Source organism: Castor canadensis, chromosome 7, assembly GCF_047511655.1.
Source record: "Castor canadensis chromosome 7, mCasCan1.hap1v2, whole genome shotgun sequence".
Lineage (NCBI taxonomy): Eukaryota > Metazoa > Chordata > Mammalia > Rodentia > Castoridae > Castor > Castor canadensis.
In genome coordinates this window covers 34,503,025-34,525,102 of record NC_133392.1, presented here as the reverse complement: position 1 = coordinate 34,525,102, position 22,078 = coordinate 34,503,025, and the positions used below count along the sequence as shown (strand labels likewise).

General features: G+C 36.4%; 1 pseudogene; it reads right to left on the bottom strand.

The window, feature by feature from the left end:
- The window catches only part of LOC141424858 (cytochrome P450 2C18-like), a 408,512-nt pseudogene that overhangs the window by 362,804 nt on the left and 23,630 nt on the right, over positions 1-22,078 (bottom strand).

The following is a 22,078-nucleotide window of genomic DNA, read 5'->3' as shown; positions in this document are numbered from 1 at the left end:
CAGATTTTGTAACCTGACCTCTTGGTCAGGCAAAGCTAAGTGCTTTGTTTTTTATGTTATCCACAGGCAATGGAACCTCTTTCTCCAGGCAGAGTAGGGCCACCAAAAAGTATGATTTTCATTCTGAGCTCCCCTTATCAAGTCACCCCATATCAAAGCTTCTTCCATCATGAGTCTCTCATGGCTGTCTCTTCTCATATACCATGGCCAGTGTCTCTAGATGCCCTGCTGTGATTGCTCCTTGTATTCAAGAACCCATAAAAACTTCATTAGTAATCAAGAAGCCTTCTCTCAAGATGGTGCCTTGCAACATCTCTATAAATATGGGAAATGAAAGGTTGTCATATCTGATGCTGGCCTGTAACAACAGGAATATCACTATAACAGCAAATCCCAGCACTGGCTTTCAGGATTGTGAGATGTGTAATGTTGTCTCACAGCTAGGTTTTGAATTTTATTGAGGGGACACCTGGCTTAACTAAAAGTGGAGGATTCAGCTTCCCCAACCCCTGGGGAACCTGGGTTACAGTTGCAAACTGTTTCTTAATTTCCACTATCATTTTTCAATTTCATCATACTTTTAGCTGTCCTTTACCTCTTTCATGCTTCTTGGTATTCTACATCTCTATTGTTCTTCTGAATGCAGTCTCTTCATTGTTATTCAGAATTTTCTCATTCTCCTATTATGATGTAAAAAGACTCTACTTCTTCTGGTCACCCATGTAAATTTTTGATCAAGAAATTGCTTGCAAGTTTTTGAGATTATTTTTAATGCCTAGTATGAAATGGCCCGAATTTTTCCATTTCTATTACATTTGTGTTTCTTAACAAATGAGGGAAAGTCTGGTTGTCAATGCCTTAAATAAATACTGAATTTATTTGCATCAAATACGCAGATATGCAGTGTGAACAAGTATAGGGGTAATAAAATTACTACAAAAAATGAGGGTCTAAACAATGGGGATGTTTTCTATCTGTCTTTGCCATATTTACCATATAGGCCTTAATTTATATGACTAAATCCCAATGTCTCATGATGTCTTATACACTCAACCTTGTGACAATCTGTGATTTGACTGAAGGAAATAAAGGAGCATCAAAAGACTTCTGTTGTGTTTTTGGGAAACAAATATTCTACATTTTACATGTAACTACAAAGTCTCACAAATGGAAGTTTTACATGAGCAAGAAGTAAGAATGAAGGAAATGAAGCTTGAATCAACAGATCTAAAATCTCAGTGACACCATGTTCACTTCTCCTGACAATGTTTTCTACAGTTCTGTGTTGGCAAAATTTATAACACCACAAGTTATATCATGTTCATTGTAATTAAGTTTATTTGTGACTAGTTTAACAGGTAATTGCATCAAAATATTCTTAGGAAAGCACAATCAATAGTCACAGTTTACTAATCAAATGTGGTATTGGCTGTACTTGTTTTGTTTGGCAATGGGACATAGACCAGAAACACAACACTGAGATATGCTCTGCTGTTGCTATGGAAGCACCAGCATGTCACAAATATGAACACAGATGATGAGCAAGGACATTTCAAAAAGATGCTGAGGAGACTGTGCTAGACAACGCTAAGACCTTAACACTGTCTTAGATCAGCCTCACTATTTTAACTTTTGTGCCCCAACTGCAATTGGGAAGAAGACTGAGAGAACTGAAGACAGCGTGTCAGTAGGAATGGCAATAACATTCTGGTGTAGTACCTGCCTTTCATGAGAGGTGGTTTGTGGTGGGAACACTCAGTTTATTTTTGCATAACATTAAATATAGATTTTCACTTAAAAAGTCCATTTTGAATGATAGGTATATTGTAGAGGATATCTTTGTTCATTCTGATATGTCAGTTGCTGAAGGTAAAAGTGAACTCTCCTTTCTGAGGCATAAGTGGAAATCTTACAATTTAGTGAGGCTTCTGAAGTAAATTTCTACTCTGGACACTTTTATAAAAAAATGATTCATTGGAAACATTTCTATTTGGGCAGAAGTGGAAGCAAAAAGAATTTCACTATTTCACCAGTCTGTTTACATAAAACTTTTGTTTGACAAGGTAACAATTTTTGAGAGTTAGAGGTCAAAGTCAATTATTCTGTCTTTTTTCAAATAGTGTTAATTTAGAAAATTTTCCTCCAGTCATACAGCACATATGTGGCATACTTTCTTTGTGTCCTGTGTCACAATTTCACTGAAATGATATGATAATATTATGAACGACAATTGTCTTTTTTGTTGGAGGAGAGTAGAATTCTAAACAAATTTCACAAAATATCTGAAACACAGTATTAGGTTGGAAGGTGATAAATAAATGAGCAAGGAGGATGATGCTGTAACCTAAGTGGGCTGAAGAGGAAGGTTTATCAATGAAGAAAAGCAGTATGTTTCCCTACAATCCTTACAAAGATCCTTATTTGGAAATAACAGATGTCAAAGAAAACAGATTAAAAGGAAAACTTCCTTTACTTAGTTCCTTCCATATCTCCATTCATTGGGTGACAGATATTCCCAAGAGGTGGAGGCAAATTCTTTAGAGAAGCTGATCCTGTCTCTTTTGGAAAGACAGCCCTTAGGCATTAGTCTAGGGACAGTAGCCCTTAGAAAAGGTCCTATATTAGGTTTAACAACCCTGAAGTAAGTTCCCAGGCAAAGTCTTGTGCTTCCAAGCCAAGTTTATTCCTACATAAATGAATTCTTCTTTCACACTGTGGCCTAAGATTGGCGTAGTGTTGATGAAAGGAGTCTCTTTCTCCATCAAAACTGACACTAACTTAAGTCATAAATTATTCTCATAACCACAACTACCTCCAAGGCTGGCACTGATGCAGGCCATATATGAGTCAGTCCCATTGAAGCAAATGTCTTCTGATACTGTGGCAAATGTAGACTAAATCTGCAAGCTCTGGACAAAATATAGGGACTTATGTTTTCTGCCTTTAGTAGACCTCACTGACATAAACCCAACACTTACTTCAAGGTAAAGTCTTGAGCTAAGTTTCCTACTCTACTCTCCTTTTTGTTGCCTGATTTTTGGGAAGCCTTAGTGGTTAATTTTTCTTGGTTGCCAGGCTAATATAGTTCAAGAGGCTTAGTACAACCTAAATGACCAGAATCTCAGAGCTCTACTCACCAAAGGATTTCATCATGTTGTCCCTGGTACTAATTTCAATTCCAAGGGATTGAAATAATTCTTTCTCCTTCCCCAATTCGGAGATAGCTGTAATCTCACTGCCTGGCTTTGAGTTGAGGAGGGTTGATCCAGGGAACTCTTTCTTTTTACCTTCTTTAATATGTCTTTTCTTATTTTTATATTAAAGTCAGGCACTATGGCCTTTCAAGTTACTTTCTTAGGTCTTGTGAATGAAGTTTGGGGCAAAAATGGGTTCAATCTAATGTGTCTTTAGGGAGAATCCCCTGGAGGATCTTATTCATCCACCATCTTGCTCCATTCTTCCAAACAATAACTTAAGGATGACACATTTAGCAACAGCCACATTAGGAATGATAATTAAATTGGTGTATTGGGGTTCAGACATGGTTAAAGAGATTGTAAACAAGGAGGCAAAGGTGAAGGAACCTCCTCCAGGATGAAAGAAGACATCCATTTACTTTGATTTCAATAAGACATGCCTGTTCCTTAATCTCTGAACCTCTTGCTTAAGAGTAATTGTAGTTCCTGTTCCTCTAGTTCTAATCTTAATCTGTTATAATACATGACTTTCTTGTTTATGTCAGTGATATCATGGATTTCTTGCAAAAATATGTTTTATCCTTCTTCTGCACTCAATAAAATCTGTGATGAATGCTGATTCAGAGAGCTACTCTTGAGCTAACTCCCCTCAGCTTCTCTTGCACAGATCCCTGTGTTTGAGTAATCCTTCACCTATTGCTTCAAGTGCGCTGGTCCCAACAGGAAAAGAGGTGCCCCACATGAGAAACATTGCGACCCTTGCAAAAAGCAGCATGAAGACCCAGAAAATGGAAGTAAAGGTGCTTGGAGTCATTGGTGTGTGCAGGCACTGCCAAAGTCTTGGGAATTTTCAACTGAGGGCAATTATGGGGCAGCAACTCTCTGACAATGAAAAATGCTATGTAAGAACTGTTAAACAGTTACTTATAACCAATGGGGCTATTGTAAGTGAAGATCAAATTGGTAAAATGTTATCAACAGTAACCCTATGGCATCCTTGGTTCCCAGAATGAGGAACCCTTGATTTGGCTATTTGGGAAAGAGCAGGTAATAATATGACAAAGAAACAAGCTCCGGGGGAAAGGTACCTCTTGCTTCTCTAACCACATGGGCTCTAGTATGGGCCACTCTAGTTCTCCTACACACAGAGGAGCCTTGGCATCTGTGGACGTAACACTTCAACCTTCCGCTCAGTGGAGGAGGACATGCCACCTTCGGGCACCCCTCCTGTTTTTGATTGGCCTGAAAAAAATATCTCAAGCTTCAGTGCTTGGAGAATGCCTAAGAGGGACAACACTTACAGGGGACCTGATGGCCTTCCCTGTTATTCAAACTTCACAGGGATAGTGACAACGTGATTCTCTTGATTATGATACCTTTAAGAAAATTAGAAAGAGAATCCAAGAGAATGAAGCTAATGGCCCATTCACAAAAGGAATTATTGTGTCTTTATCTGAAAATTATCATATGACTCACTGGGATTGGCAACATCTGGCTAGAACTTGTCTTGAGGTCCCACAAAATCTCATGTGGAGAGTTGAATTCAGTGATCTTTGTCTTGAACAACCTTGACAAAGTGAATAACCTGGAATACCTATCAATGCCTCCAAGTAGCAGGGTTTAGGAAATTATATAGCTATGAACCAGCAAATTTTGTGTGATCCTGTAGTATTTCAACAAGTTTCATTATTTTCCTGAATGGCTTGTGACCACATTCCCTCTGGAGGTCCCACTGAAGGATCTTTTGCCAATGTGTGGCAACAGTTATGTAGATTGTATTGCCTGCCTAACAGTACCTATTCAGAGACAAGTAGAACATTAAAAGGTTGCTAACATTATATTAATGCAGTTGGCTGTGGAGAATGCTAATCATGATCCCCAAATGGCTATTTAGCCCATTAGAACAAAAGTTACAAAATTAGGGGACTTTATTGAGGCTTGCCAAGTCATAGGATAGGCCATTCATCGAGCAAGCTTCCTTGTGGCCACCTAAAAACCAAGATATACTTCAAATGGACCCTAAAACCTAGGATGTTATAAATTTGGACAAGAAGGCCACATGCAAAGAAAGTGCCCCCAAAATATGGCAGAAAAGTCCCCAAACCCCCTGGGCCTTGTCCCAAATGTAAAAAGGGATTTGACTGGGCTACCAACACAGGACAAAATTGACAAGGGAGAAATTCCTTTACCCTCCTAACAGGGAAATGGGATGAGGGGCCAGTCCTCAGCCCCTACACCCAATGTGGGCCTTCATGGCAGGAAATATACCATCCAGTCCTTTCTATCACCACCAGAGGAAGTGCAGGACTGGACCTCAGTGCCATTACCGATATCATCTTAAAGGAAGACAATCCTCCCCAAAAGGTTTCTACTGGGGTATTTGGGACTTTATTCCAAGACACAGTGGGACTAATATTAGGTAGATCCAGCTTAATTTCAAAGGGAATTACTGTACATACAGGGGTGATTTATTCTGACTATGATAAAAAGCTCATTTTTTTTGATATCTTGAAAAGGATTACAGAGCTTAGAAAACGGGACTCATATGGCACAATTAATAATTGTCCCCTACTGGGTTCCAAATGGGTCCAAAGCTGTTTGTGACACAAGAGAATTTGGGAGCATGGGCATATATGGCATCCAAGCTTTTTCAGCCCAGAGATGTTTTTTAACCATAAAAATACAGAACTTTTCACAGGACTATTAAATATAGGGGCCAACATTACCATTATTAGATTACAAGAATGGTCATATTCTTGACGAGAAAACAGAGTTCCCATATTGCAGAGTGGACTGGAGAATCCTCAGAGGTCTATCAAAGTTCTAGATATGTATTATGCCTGGAACCTCTTGGTTCATCATTTATTTAAAACATCTAATACACCCTATATACCAGTTAATTTATGGAGTCAGGATTCAGTAGAACATTGGACAATATTCTGATAAATATTTTCAGAATAAAAATTCTGATAAAAATTTACCATAAGGGCCACTATTATAGTACCTCCCCTGCTCTTAAAATGGCTCCAACAGAAGCCCATTAGGGTTGAACAGTTGCCCTTGAAAGGGAAGAAATTAGTACATGCATATTTTTTAGTTCAGGAACAACTTTCAGCAGGGCATAGAGAATTCTCCACTAAGTCCCTGGACTTTGCCTATTTTCATAATTCCTAAAAAATCTGGCAAATGGAGACTTTTGTATGACCTAAGGGCCATTAATGTTATCTTACAACCTATGAGACCACAACAACCTGGTACCCCTTCCCTAGCTATGATCCCAAAAATTTGGCCACTAATAGTCATGGATCTTTGGGAATGCTTTTATACCATCCTCCTAGCTCCTTAAGACAAAGTAAAATTTGTTTTTACCATAATGAAACTAAATAATGAACATCTTGCTCAATGTTACAAATGGAGAGTCCTCCAACAAGGCATATTTATCAGCCCCACTATGTGCCAGCATCATGTCCACCAGGAATGACAGCCTGCTTGCCTTAAATATCCCCAGGGTAAAATTATCCATTACATGGATGACATTTTCATTACTGCCCCCACTGGGGAGCTACTGCAATAATTTTCTAAATGGGTTTCTCATGAAATCTAGGCCAGAGGTCTAATCATTGCTCCTGAAAAAATCCAAGAAAGCTCACCATGGAAGTATTTGGAGCACATTTCAATTGCACAACATGAGCAACCCCCAAAAATTATCTCTACAATCCCTCTTATATTCACCCTGAATTCTCTCCAAAAACTACTCAGTGACAATAATTCACTTCGACTGATGTTAAGAGTCCCCACCAATAAATTAACACTTATTTTCCACTCTGAGAAGAGATCTGCTTTAAACTCTCCTTGCCAACTAACCAAACAGGCAAAACTGGAAAATTTGTTGATAGTGGTGGCTCTCTATTCAAGATATCTCAACTGAATCACTATTTATCAGCTCTTACGGCTCTTAATTTTCCTGATTTAAATGTCTCATACAGCCTTGATTTGCCAATTACAACCACAAATAGCATAGATAGAATGGATTCTCCTTCCCCATACCTAGAAAAAAAATGCTTATTCTCTATTTAGATAAAATCAGTGAACTCATTCTTAAGGGAGAGAAAGAGCCCCAAAATTAACTGGTTTTGACTCTTTTGGCCTTCAAATCTCTTTATGACCAAAACAAATAGAAACATTTTTGGCTGTTATCCTAGCTATGCAACTAGCTTTGGCAGATTTCATTGGATTACTCCAATCGTTACATGTTAAGGACCCTCAGTTATAATTTCTTATTGAATGCCCCTTCACTTCTCCTACCAAACTGTCTCTTCAATCTATTCCACAGGCTCCCACAGTATTTACTGATGGCTCTGCCAGTTCAGGAAAGGCTGTCCTTGTTTCCTAAGCACAATTATGGGTAAAAGAATGTTTTGCCTCTGCCCAGATGGAAGAATTGGGTGCCATTGTCTATGCCTTTGAAATGTTTCCTAAAGATCATCCCTATTATAGTCAGTGTTTTGGCATATTCTGTACTACTTTGTACAAAATAAATTGAGACCTCTCTAATTCACCCTAATACTACTCTTAAGTTTTTAACTATTATGTTACAATTACAAAAACTGATCTGCCAGCATAGTCTTCATTTTTTTGTTGCTCACATATGATCTCATACTAGGCTTCCAGGTTCCACTTCCACTAGGAAACTTGCAGGCTGACACTTTGGTTGTCACAGCCTTTCAGGAGGCCCATCTATCTCAGAATTTCAACTGTCAAAATTGGCAAGCATTAAAAAAATTTCTAATTACCATACACTATGTAAAACAAATCATTCAGGCCTGTGAGGACTGTCATCCATATGGGGTCATCTACCCACTGACGAAAGCAACCCCAGAGTCTTCAATCTAACCAAATTTGGCAGATGGATGTCACTCACATACAGTCATTTGGGAAACAAATTAATTCATATTTCCATAGATACTCATTCAGGGTTTATTTTTGCATCCCTTGCAAAATTCATCCCAAATTATCTTTCACTATCTCCAAATTTTGCTGTTAAGAGAGTCCCACTCCAATTTAAAACAGACAATGGACCAGCATATATTAGCCAAACAATTGCTGAATTATGTTCATTGTGGCAAATGTGCCATCTTACTGGCATCATTTACAGCCCCCAAGGCTTATTGTAGAATGGGCCCATCAGACCCTCAAAAACATGCTACAAGCAAAAAAGGGAAATATGGGAATAAAGGATGTCAGGGCTCTATGAGCTCGGGCACTATTAACTTTAAAATTTTTATACATTTGGGAAGATGAATACACAGCAGTTTATTGCCATTTTGGGAGAGCAACAGACTCTAAGCATGGACAAATTTGATATAAAGATATTGATACTAATCTACATGAAAGGACTCCATAGACTTATTGACATGGGTCTGAGGTTATGCTTGTTGTCTCCACAGAAGATAGACCAGGATGGATTCCCAGTGCCCAGTGGAAGAATCAAACCTTTCCTGAAATTGGCCCCCACAAAGGAACCAGAGATAAGAATTTAAACTCAGGCTTCCAAACCTTCAAGGGATGTGGCTGCCCTGACAGAGCAAAGCTTGACCCACATGGGGAAACCTAAAGATGCTAACACAACAGGCTGAGGACTTACGTCATCAAACCATAATTAAATATGTAATCTTTAAATTAGGCTGCCAAGTATTCCAACCAAAAGGTGAGCCCAATATTCACAACTAGGCTTTTTATCTGCAAAACAAAACAGGGTGAGATGTTGGGGTTCAGGCATGGTTAAAGAGATTGTAAAAAAGAAGGACAATGGTGAAGGCACATCCTCCCGGATGGAATAAGTCATCTGATCAATATTTGATCTTGGTAACTTGATCTCTGAAGCTTTTGCTTAAGAGTAATTGTAGTTCCTATTCCTCTAGTTCTTACTTAATCTGTTATGATATGTGCCTTTCCTGCTGATACTAGCCACTTGCTGTACACAATAAAAGCTGTGAGGCATGCTGATTCAGGGAGCTAGTCTTGAGCTAGTTCCCCATCAGCTTCTCTTGCACAGATTCCTATGTTCGAGTAATCTCTCATCTGTTGCTTCATGTCTGCTAGTCACAATCCGTCATTGATGAAAGTATGACAATATGAAAATAGACCCAATTCAAAATACATTTGCAAAATATATAACTTATCCTTCTCATTCATTCTTTCCTTACCTTCTCCAAACTTCTCAAAGATGAAAAGTATGAAATCCACTCTAGGTCCAAGCAACTTAGGCATTTATGGTGCTAGTGAAAGTTATGTTTTCCATCTTAGTAGACAGTTTCCACACAGGTTCAAATATTAGCTTGGGGTGATCCATGTCACACTGGAGAGGGAGAACAAGGTTTTCACAGAAAAGTGTGGCTGAGCATCATACATTACACCCTAAGCACATTTTCAGAAATGCCATGCTTATAGTTACTTAACTTGAAGTTTTATAACTAAAGGGAGAAAATGAATAAGAAATGCCTTGTTGCAGAAAGGTATTAGGTACCACTGCTTGAGTAATTGGGGAGAACTTTGATGTAGGACACGGAGATACCTGTCAAGTAGATTGAGACCAAATCTAGGTTATAAGAATATCCCCATGAAGGACAAGCCCACTGTTCCAAAACAACTGGCTAGTGCTCTCTACAGGGACACTTATGGTGGTTATTGAAAAAGAAGCTCCTTCATTTACCTGAGTCCTTCTGAGGATTTTTATAAATCCTTCACGAACTGAACTGGTGGGTGACTGAGGAAAGAGTCTCCATCAAAGCTCACATACCTTGTAGTTGGGGCTTGGAGACTTGAAAACCAGAGATAAAGTGAGTTCTCCTTCACCCAAGCAGTCAGGCTCAAGGGTGCTGGAAAGTTGTGCCAGCAACAAGTACTCTGGAGCTTGGGGGAGAATCACCTGGCAGTTCTCAGAATTTATATGGGTTAGCACCCCACTGCAATCCTCTATCCATTAATGTTGGACCCAAAGCCACTCCTAGCGGTCATTCCTGTGGTATCAGGCTCTCCTTAATGGTCTGCTAGTCTCATTTCAGTAAAACTCAAGCCAACCCACTACTGCTCTCACATCTACCACTACTTATTCTCTTATGTTTCTATGTGTAACCAGCTCATATTCTCTACTAATGAGTAAAATAAAAAATACACCAAAAGATTATCCAAGAGAAATTTTTATTGTATCAAAGATTACAATAAGAAGGGGCAGCACAGGAAAGTGTCTCACAAGATGTTAATATGTTAGTTGTTCTTATGAAATGAAGAATTTTTTGAAGTGTAGAAATCACCATAGAAAAGAAGACTAAAATAGAAAGGAGAAAAATAGAGGGGATGAACCAATTTGGATTATAATACATATAAACATGGAAATGTCACAATGAAACACCCAGTATAACTACCTTAAACAAACAAAATTGCTTTTAAATGGAGAACAGGAAGGAAAGCAGCACTTGTCTGAGGGTTGTTACCAGAGGGCTTATGGATATAAGGAAAGTGTGGAGGAGGGTGAAACTGGTGGAAATATTTTGTACTCAGGGATGAAAGTTGAAATATGAGAACTGCTGAAATTATTTCAGGAATGTTTGTGAGAGAATAAAGGAGAAGGGGGTGAATTCAACTATGATATATTGTAAGAACTTTTGTAAAAAATAACAATGTACCCCTGGTAGAAATGTAACAATAAAAAAATTCAAAATTAAAATAAAATGTTTTCTATTTATAGAAAAAAGTAAATAGAACAATATTAAAGAAACTTGACATCATTATGTTAAGAGAAGTATGTCAGGTACACAGAGAGAATCACTGCAGGTCCAATTTATGTGTAACATCAAGAAAGGTGAGCCACAGAAGTTCCGAGGACAATGGTACTTAGTAGAGCCTTGGGATATTAGTTGAGAGGGATGGATTTGGAAAGTGTGAACAGTGGATACTAACTTTTAGTTGGACTAGGAATTTCTGGTGTGCTACTGTACAGTAAATATTGATAACAGTTATGAAATGTAACTTTTAAAAAGCTAAATGATTTTGTATGTTTTCACCATGAAAAATGAAAAATGTGTGAAAACTTAGATATGTATAATGTGATTTAACAAAACATAATGTATACCTCCTTCAAAACATCACAGAAAAGCCCATTCATATGTGTAGTTTTGTGTTTCATGATTTAGTCAAAAATAAATCTAATTGAGCCCAGTGCAGGTGACTTATGCCTGTAATCCTAGGTACTCAGGAGGCAGAGATCAGGAGAGTAATGGTTAAAAGACAGCTTGGGTAAATAGTTCTGCAAAACCCTATCTTGAAAAAACCCACCACAAAAAAGGGCTAGAGAGTGACTCATGGTGAAGGTCCTGAGTTCAAGCCCCAGTACCTCCATAAATAAATAAGTAAATAAATAAATAAAGGAATAAATGTTTAGTTGAAATAAAACTCACCAGCTCACATCAGGACTAATGTTTAGAACATTGACACTTTATTGGTAAGATCAAGAAGAAGGCAAGATGTCTCATTCTACCACCCCTTTCACATCATAATGAAATTTCTAACTGATGCAATAACAAGAAAAGGAAACCAAGATTATACTTATTGGAAAGGAAAAAGTAAAACTGCCATTTTTTGAACTTTACATGATGGTCTGTACAAAATCCCAAAGAGCCAAAAAATATCCTGAAACACAAATAAATAAATGATAGATGTACTCAATCAGCGCAAGGTCAGGGGATTGCCCCTACCCAAATTCATATCAAGATTTATTATAAAAAATATATAAATAAAGTGGTAATGTCACTGTGATACCAATGACAAATGGAGCAGAATAGAGGCCATAGTGAACTGAACCTTCATATATCTACTGATTCATTGGTGAGACAATCTCACATTAGTTCCAATATTTCATTTCTTTTAGACAAAGTTTTGATTAGCTTATTTCAAAGATCACTGCTTTCTTTATATGATCTATGATTCATTTTCAGTCATAAAAGATGCTAGTGTTTATGGAAGGCAACCAAGTACTTTTTATGCAAAGGGTGCTGTTTTGGAGCTTAGAGCTATGTGAGTCAAATAACAAATTATTGCGCTATTTACTCTGGATAAAGGACTCATGGTACCTGGTATAACTCAGTTTCTATAGTTTATAAAAACAAACCTTTTGATGTTCATTTCAATCAAGTGATGTCATAATTTTTAACCAAACACATGTTCATGTGAATGTGCCTGATTCAAGTGGATAGACAAATGTTGAGTCATGGTACAATGTCAGTAAATGTGGGTGATCATGATTGAATTAAATGTCCAGCTTAATAATGCAGGGTTTTTACCAGTGAGATACACAAGGATATAAAGAAAGTGTTTAGAGGGTGAATATGGCAGAAATATTACATACACACTTATGAAAATTGAAAAATAAGACCAGTTGAAACTGCTCCATGAATAGGAGAGGGTAATAAAGGAGAATGATGGAGGGGATGAATACAGCTATCATATATTTAAGAACTTTTGTGTATCACAATGTACCCTCCAGTAAAACAACAATAATTTTTAAAAAGACGCAAAGAGTGAGGGTTCCAGTCTCGGTTCTACCAAACGCAGGCTAATAGTCTTTGCAATGGTCCTGAATCGCCAATGCCCTGTTTCTCAACCCTAAAATGGGATAATTTCGCTGTAAATAAAGAAAATTGGGAATATCAAAAGGGATAGGATGGATGTGAAAATTTTAAGTTATTAGAATCTTTTTATTCATGACTGATTAAATATTATGTAAGAGTGAATTAGGAAGCCTAATTTTCCATTCTATGAAAGTTGAGAAGTATTTGCCCTTAACAATTTGGAACAAATATAATGAGGATCTTTTCAAAACCTGCCTTTGGTTAAGCATTGTAATTATAATTCTAATGTGTTTCATGGAAGAGGAAAGTGAATCATTATGATGCCTCTCATTCAATAATGAATGCTGTGGTGGTTCTCAACATTGTAATGAAATACTGCTACCACCAATTCCCTATTACATCCACAGCTTATTCTGTCTATAGCATGGACAAAAAAAGCATAGTGCAAAAATTTCCATTCTTTGCACTGTTAATCTTTATTCCTGACAATGGTTAAACAAACAAACAACAACAAAAAAAAAACAATAGCTTGTATGGAGTGACTTAAATGTAGAGAAGCCATGCATCCTCCAGCCCTCTCCACTAAATTGGCTCATGCTAGCTGTTCCCTCACTTGTACAGAGCAAGTTTCACCTCTGCTGTGATGGGTGTAGGAGAACCCTAAAACCATTCTTTAGGAAGCTGTGGTAAGGCCAAAGTGTATCTAATGGCCGTGAGAATATGTAATTGAAATCCCAGTGCTTCCACATAACAAATGTTGACATTGACATTTCTCTTTTTGTCCCTCTACACATCTGAAAAATAATAACAATGCATGTCTTCCATGTTTTCGTGAGAAAGACAGGTGAAAGAGATGCAAAATTATTTGCGAAGAACTCAATATATATTTGATCATTCAAGATATATGAGTCATGTTAGGTACTTCATATAACTTATATAGTGATTAAAGAGTATGCTGGGTACTTAAAAGGGCTCCCGTTTTTGAGAATGATGTGTTCTCATCTTTGAGATGTTCACAGTGCTTTATATAGAAAAGAAATATTTTTAAATGCACAGCTTATGGAATCCACAGACTATCTGCAAGATCATAAATTCCCAACTTGTCATTATTCTGGGAATGCAGAGTTTTGAGCAACTATCTTATATCAAATCATTAACTCTAATATTTCTCAATCATGGCTATATGTTGGCAACATTTGGGTTTTATATATATATACATGTATGAATGCTTGTATATGTATATATATATATATATATATATATATATATATATATATATATATATATGTATGTGTGTGTTTGTGTGTGTGTGTGTATGTATCTGTATAATACCCGAAATTGGCCACTCTTCCATTTCTCTCCTTTCTACCTTAGTCTTCATAAGGAAATTTCAACAGGTTTGAAAGTACCATATTCATTCTTGTACAAGAATACATCAACAGTATTCACCTTCTTTACTTTCTTTACTTTCTTGCCTCCATCAGTGCCCTCCCCTATAGTTTTATGGGAGAATTGATTTTTTGAGTGAGCTTTGAAATCAGGGCCTCATACTTGGTAGGCTACCACTCTACCACATAAGCCAAATTTCAAGGTCTACGAAGAATAATTTTTGAAGAAATGATGTACCAACATATCTCAGATTTTAGGAATATTAGGATAGGAGTTTACACTCAATAATTAAAGGAAAAAAGACAACTTTTTCTGTACACATGTGATTGTAAAATATAACTGTGTATCTAAACAATAATGGATATTCAAATTTCATGTATCCATTCACAAAAGAATATTTGATATTGTAAATATGCATCTCACAAACGTCTCAGCATTATCAGTCTTCATAGCAAAGGCAAATATAACTAAAATAAGAAATGATTACATGCCCATCTAGAAATTTGAAATATAAATAGTTGTTCCTCTATGTGCTGTCAAAGAAATTATTTATTTGACATTTTCACAGTAAAATTATTAATTATCTCAACAATTCTTTGGCTGTATTTGCAAAATACATTCATATACAGACGTTATATTTGTATATATGTTCTGTACAGATGTCATTTATTGGGATGCCAAAAGTTACATATAAGAATGTTTATATATATATATATATATATATTATATATACATAGATATATATTCTTATTTGAAAAAATATAATGCACCTTACAAACATAAAGTCAAATGTTAAACATATATATGTATAATATGTTTACATATAAGTATGTGCATGTATGTATGTTTGACTTCACATACATGAACATCACAACTGAAAAACTAGCTTTGGTATGGTCCTGGTAACATTTAGTCAAAGAGTAGTATTAGTAGAAGGAGTCAGAAGCAGTCTTACAGATTCCATTTACTATTATATTACTGAGATTTGTTGTATGCATCTTCATCAGCAATATTTAATCTCTAATTCTTTGGTTGTTTTGATGTGTTTTTACCTTGTTTGAGTATTGGAGTAATGCTGAGTTGTAGAAGGAATTTGGAATTGCTTCTCCTTTTCAATTGTTGAAATTTGTTTGGAGAAAGTTTATTTAAAAATTTATTATCATATAATTGTTGTATTACGGGTACATTGTGCACTTACAAAAGTTCTTACAATATATCTAAGTCTCCCCTCTCCCCCTGAAATGAACTCACAGACAGGACCTATATTACCTTCCTGTCCTCAGTTTTAGATACATAAAGAGGGAGTTTTATTATGATAATTCCATGTTTAATGTATTATATTACGATTTTTTCGCCTTCGTTTTTATCCTTTCTACCTTAGTTCTATTCTTAATCTTGATTTAAATAGGTTTAAAAATTTTATATTCATTCTTGAGTAGAAAGGATGTCAACCGTGTTCCCTTTCTTTATTTCCATATCTTTTTTTGAGCAAATTTTTATGTATTTATTTGTATTGTTGCACTGGAGGTACATTGTACTTATAAAAGTACTTCAGTACTTATAAAAGTTCTGAAACTATAAGATAGATGAATTTACTCCTCCATTATTCTCCTTTATCCCTCCTCCTCCACATTCTTGGAACAGTTTGAAAACATCTCATTTTTCTACTTACCTGCGTACATACATAATATTTCCATCATATTCACCCTCATGAAGACTTTCCTTATATCCTCCCTCCTCCCACTGATACCAACCTTCCAGACTGGACCTTTATTGCCTTCTTATTCTACATTTTTTAAAAAATCATTTTTATTGGCTTAACATAGCTATATGTTGTATTTTGTTGTGACATTTGCATGTATGTGTATATTATAGCCCGAATTGGTACATTCCCTCTATTTTTCTCCTTTCTACCATAGTCCCCTATATGTGCTGATGTTATTAGGTTTTAAAATTCTATATTCATTCACACATAGGAAATACATCAACCACATTCACCTTCTCTACTTCCTTCTTTTACCCTTCCACTGCTGATGTGCCCTCTTCTTAGGATAGCCTGTTTTTCATTCTTGCCCTCCTTGTTAAGTTTCCTTCGTCAGTGGGATTTTTGCATTGCTATTATACCTGTACATGCATTATTCTTAAACCAATATAACACTCCTCCACTGTACTTTCTTGCTCCTTTCCCCTTATCTTGTGTTCTTTAACCATTTTGAACATGCTGACATGTTTCCTTGAGTCTTGTTCTTAAACAGATGGGATTTATTTTATTATTATTTTCTATCTTTCTTTCTTTTCTTCCTCCCATGGTTTTCTGTGCCAGTTCCACTTTTGGATATATGATCTGTATATATTTCTATGGATGCATAATATTGTTTTTATGTTCATTGGTCTTATATTCTACTTATGAGAGAAATCATGCAGTCTGATTTTTTTAACATGGCTAATTTCACTTATGATATTCTCAGGTTCCCTCCATTTAATTTCAAACAGCAAAGTTTTAATTTTTGTTCATTTTTACATTTACTCATATGTATATACATTATTGGAGCCACCTCCCCCCATTTCACCAATTCCCCTTCTTCACTTCCAGCCCCCCTACTTCCAGGCAGAACCTGTTCTGCCCTCTTGGTCTTTAATTTTTTTTAAAAGAAAAACATAAGAGATCATAAGAAAGACATAGAATTTTTGTTAGTTTGACATAAAGATAGCTATACAGAGAGATTCCTAGTGTTGCTTCCATGCACATGTGTATTGCAACCCACATTGGTTCATCTTTACCAGACCTCTTCACTATTTCCTAGTCCCTTCCCATAGTGGCCTCTGCTAGTTTAAGGTTATTATATTCATGCCTCTAAAGTGAGCACATCAACCACATTCAAGTTTTAGGTTCTTTCCTTCTCCTTAGTCCTCCCTTGTGCATTCTCCCCATATATGTGACCCATGTCCAATAATATTACTGCATTTCTTTTAGGTCTATAATCCACATATGAAGGAGAACACATCATTTTAGCCTTCTGAGCCTGGCTAACATTACTTAAGATGATATTCTCCAGTTCCATCCATTTACTTGAAAATGACAAAATTTCATTCTTTTTTATGGCTGAATAAAATTCCATTGTGTATAAATACCACATGCTCTTAATTCTTTCATTGGTAGTGGGGTATCTTGGCTGTTTCCATAGCTTGAGTATTATGAATGGTGATGCAACAAACATGAGTGTGCAGGTGCCTTTGTGATAACCTGAGTTACATTCTTTCTGGTATATCCCCAGCAGTGGTACTACTGAATCATATGGTAGATCTCTGTTTAGTTTTATAAGAGGCTTCCACATTGTTTTCAAAAGTGGTTGTACTAGCTTAGATTCCTACCAACAGCATATGAGGGTTCCTACTCCCTGTATACTCTCCAACATTTGTTGGTGGTGGTGTTCTTGACAACAGCTATTCTAACAGGAGTGAGGTGGACTCTTAGTGTGGTTTTGATTTGCATTTCTTTTATGGCTAGGGATGGTGTACATTTTTTTCACATGGCTTTAGGCCATTCTGGAATTTTTCATTGGAAAAAGTTCTGTTTAGTTCAGTTGCCTACTTTTTTATTGCTTCATTGAAGTTTGACAAGTTTAGTTGTTTGAGCTTCCTATATATTCTGGTTATCAGTCCTTTGTCTGATGTATAGATAGCAAATATTTTCTATCACTCTGTGGGTTGTCTCTTCAACTTAGACACCATTTCTTTTTTGTGCAGACACTTTTTGATTTCACATAATCCCATTTATCCATAATTTCTCTTAGTTTCTGGGCTGCTGGACTTCTGATGAAGTCATTGCCTATACTTATTGCTTTAAGCATATTCCCTGCTCCTTTCCTGTACTAACTGTAAGGTTTCAGGTATGATATTTAGATCCTAAATCCATTTTGACCTGACACTAATACAGGGTGATAGGCATGTAACTAGTTTCAGTTTTCTGCAGGCAGATAACCATTTTTCCCAGCAACATTTGTTGAAGGGGCTGTCTTTTCTCCATTGTATGTTTTTGGTGCCTCTGTCAATAATAAGGTAGGCATAACTGTGTGGATTCATATCCAGGTCCTCAATTCTGTTCCACTGGTTTTCATATCTGTTTTTGTGCTAGTACCATGCAGTTTTTATTGCTATGGCTCTGTAGTATAATTTGAACTCAGGTATTGTGATACCTCCAGCATTACTTTTTTTGCTTAGAATTGCCTTGGCTAGTCACAGTCTTTGTGTTTCCAAATGAACTTCACAGTAGTTTTTCAGTATTTATGATGAATGTCATTTGGATTTTGAGTTGAATTGCATTGAACATGTAGATTGCTTTTGATAATTTCGCCATGTTTAATGTGTTGATTGTTGCATTCCATGAGCACAGGAGATCTATCTACCTGCTGTAGTCTTCTTTGATCTCTGTTCAGTGGTTTGTAGTTCTACTTGTAATGATCATTTGCATCCTTTGTTCAGTTTATTCCTAGGTATTTGGATTTTTGTGGCTATTGTAAATGGAATTATTTTCCTGCATTCTTTTGTAACTTTTTTATTGTTGGTGTAAAGAAAGGCTAATGATTTTTTAAAGTTGATTTTGTAGCCTGATACATTGCTGAAGATGTTTATGCTGTCTAAGAGTTTTTGGGTGGAGTTTTTTGGGTCTTTGAGATATAGGATCATGTCATCTGCAAATAGGGATACTTTGACTATTTCTTTACATATTTGTGTTCCTTTTATTACTTCTTATTATAGCTCTGACTAGGAATTCCAGAACTATGTTGAATAAGAGTGGGGAGAGTAGGCATCCTTTTCTCATTTTCATTAACTTCCAGGGAACTTTTGATTTCCTCTCTTATTTTTTCTATGACCCACTAATTATTGAACAATGTGTTGTTCAGCCTCCAATTATTTGTGTATTTTCAGCTGTTGTTTTGTTTGTTGAATTCTAATTTTAATTATTTGTGACAAGCTAGAATGCAGGAGATTATTTCTATTTTCTCATATTTGCTGAGGCTTGCTTTGTGCCCTAAGATATGATCTATTTTGGATAAAGTTCATTGCCTCCTGAGAAGAATGTATATTGTTCTGTTGTTGGATGATATATTCTGCAGACATCAGTTAGGTACATTTGATCTATGGTCTTATGTAGTTTTAGAATTTCCTTGTATATTTTTTGTTTTGATGACCTGTATATTGGTGATAGAGGGGTAGTAAAGTTTCCCACTACCACTGTGCTGGAGTCTATAAATGTTTGATGAAATTAGGTATACTTATATTGTGTACATATAGGTTGATAATTATAATTTCTTTTTGATGTACTGCTTGTCTTAGTAGCACGAAGTGTCCTTGTTTGACCAATGTAAGTTTGTTGTCTACTGTGTCTAATAAAAGTATTGCTACTCTTGTCTGTTTTCAGGGGCCATTGGCTTGGTAAATCTTCATCCAGCCTTTCACTCTAAACCAGTTTATTTCTGTAAATAAGATGAGTCTCTTGTAAACAACAGATTGTCTAATCTTTTTTAATAGTTTGCCAAATAGTTTCTTTTGACAGGGAGTTGAGTCTGTTGACATTCAGTGTTAATAATGATAAGTATGTGGTGATTCCTGCCATTTAACTGTTTTTGTTGTTTAAAGATTTGATTGGGTGCAGCCAAATCAATGCTACTCTCTGACTACTTCTCTTTTCTACTTCTATGATTTGATACTTCCAGTCCGCTCATGGTTTTGTTTGCTTTCATCTTCTGTGTGTGGAATTCCTTGTAGAATCGTCTGTAGTGGTGGCTTGGTGGTCATATGTTGTTTTAGTTTCTGTTTATCATGGAAGATTTTTATTGCTCCATCAATTTTGGATGAGAGTTATTTTGGGTAGGGTATCCAAGGGCTGAAATTATTTTCATTCAGTGCTCAAAATACCTCACTCCAAGGTATTGTTTTTAACGTTTCTGTTGACAAATCTGTTGTTATTTTGATGGGTTTACCTTTATATTTTATTTGTTTTTTCTCTCTTACAGGCTTCAATATTCTTTGTCTATTCTCTGTGCTTGTTATTTTAATAATAATATGTCATAGGGAGGTTCTATTTTGGTCTAGTCTGTTTGGTGTCCTAGAGGCTCCCTATACCAGAATGGGCAAAACTTTCTTGAGATTTGGGAAATTTTCAGTCATTATTTTATTGAATATATTACATATCCCTTTGGCTTGTACCTTGTCTCCCTTCTTCAATGCTCATGATTCTCAGCTTTGCTCTTTTGTTGGATTCTATGAATTCTGGCATATTGCTTTCACAGCTCCTAAATTGTTTGACTGAGATTTCTTCTGTATTTTCTTTAATTTCTATTTTATCTTCAAGCTCTGAGAGTCTGTCTTCTACTTGTTCTACTCTGCTGGAGTGGCCTTCCACTGTGTTTTTTGTTTGACTAAAGGGACTTTTTATGTCCAGGATTTCTGTTTGATTATTTTTCTGAGGTTTTCCATATCTTTGTTGAACTCCTCTTTTACATTTCGTATTTTCACCTTTAATTCAGATATCTCCCTTTTTATAGTGTTATTTCACTTTGGTGTTTGTTGAAGTCCTCTCTGAGTTCATTTATTTGTTTCTGTGTCTTCTCATGTTATTTTTGGTATCTTGAAATTTTGTGAGTGCATCTTGGACATTCTGGTTAACCATGTCTATTATTTTCTCTATGAATTTCTCAGTAATTTCTTCCAAGATTTCTTCTTTCAGGGTTTTTTTGGGGGAGAGGGGTCACTAGTCTCCTTAATGACATTTATCATTGTTTTAGTGCGGTCAGGAACTTGGTATCCATTTTCTTCATTTCCTACTGAATCCTGAATTGAATTATTTTCTGAGGAGAGTGGTTTCCATCCTTTCTTCTTCCTGTTGTTCCACTTGGTGCTATGCAACTATATTCTGGATATGCTAATAGGTGGTCTTAAATGCCTTTTTTCTTCCCCTTCATTTAATATTTTGTTTTGTCACTGACTTGGTTGTTAGCTAGGTTGATGTGCTCTTTCTGTCCCTGGCCTGGAGATGTAATTTAGCAATAACAAATTCACAAGTCCAATGCCAAACCAGTTGATAACATATTATGTAGAAAACCACTTGATGATAATGTCTATAAGCAGTGGGAGTTGGGGTAATATTTATTAGGCTAGATACAAATATTTGGGAAATTGGTTAAGGTCACACTAAAAGCGGGTGCACAAAAAGGGATGGGTGGATTGGGGAAAAGTTATGGGGGTTGCCATGTTTTGTTGCCTTTGTGCATATTTGATTGTATTTGTATTGTTGTAGTGGAGCGTGCTTGTGTCAGGGATTACAGTGGGCTGGGGTTGTGCAAAGTTGGTGCAGTAGGCATGTCATGGGGTGGTGAGTGTGTAGGAGAGGCTTGTAGTGTGGTGACACATTGGGGGAGGATATGAGGAGGAGGTGAAGATGGGGTGGGGGGGACAGTGGATGAAAAGGAAAGAGTATTCGCAAGAGACAACAATGGATTGTAGCACAGGAAAATGAGGGACAGTGAAGGGAGCAAGAAGAGGGATAAGAAAAAAGTGAATGGTGAAGTTTAATAATATAGAAAAAAAAAAGAAAGGAAAAACCACCACCACAGTTTCTTAATTCATTCTTCAATAGTGGGGCATCTTGGCTGTTTCAATTACTTAGCTTTGTCAGTAACACTGCAATAAACATGGAAGTACAAGTGTCTTGATTGTAAACTAACATATAGTCCTTTGAGTATGTCCCTAAGCTTGGTACTGCTGGAACAGTTCAATTTTGAGTTTTTTAAGGAATCTCTATACTGCTTTCCAGAGTGGTGAACTAGTATATGTTCCCATCAACATTGAATTTGAGTTCCTTTT